This window comes from Cryptotermes secundus, unplaced genomic scaffold, assembly GCF_002891405.2.
Source record: "Cryptotermes secundus unplaced genomic scaffold, Csec_1.0 scaffold885, whole genome shotgun sequence".
In the NCBI taxonomy this organism is placed as follows: domain Eukaryota; kingdom Metazoa; phylum Arthropoda; class Insecta; order Blattodea; family Kalotermitidae; genus Cryptotermes; species Cryptotermes secundus.
The window spans coordinates 16,693-17,281 of record NW_019731235.1 but is presented as its reverse complement, the minus strand read 5'-3'; positions in this window follow the sequence as shown (position 1 = coordinate 17,281).

Genomic DNA, 589 nt, shown 5'->3' with positions numbered 1-589 from the left:
GGAAGTTCCAGTGAACTGGAATAATGTAATGGAAGACGTTGTGGAACTTTGCTTTTTCCTGGGAGTGTGAGCGTCTTACAGTTGCATGACTCCGAAGAAAAGGAAGACTAACGTCGGAAGCTCACTTTCCGTTTTACGCAGCTAAAGTATACGAAAGCTGCGAAGAAAGAGGCAAATAATTGTAACTGGAGAGAGATAAGCGGAATATAACATGAAGAAAAATAAAGAAAACCATCGGAAAACTGAAGATGGAATGAATCTAGAAGCGTCCATATGAGGTATTACTGGTAACAGAATGGAGTGGGGAGAAAATTAACTACGAAAGCCTCGAGTTTAACAGGAACCCCTAATAAAATACTACTACTTATGCTGCTGTAACATGTACGTAAAAAATAATTTAAATATTTATGATATAAATGTATAGGCTACAGACATATCTTTAGGTCAAATAGGAGATGAATTGTCGTATGTGTGTTTTTATGAGTGTGTGTTACGTTGTCTTACTCCGTAGTGGTTTTTAAGTACCCATACTCATGAGAGCTCTATATTTGACACTGCGACACCTGAAGTGTGTGTATATAGAGGAATT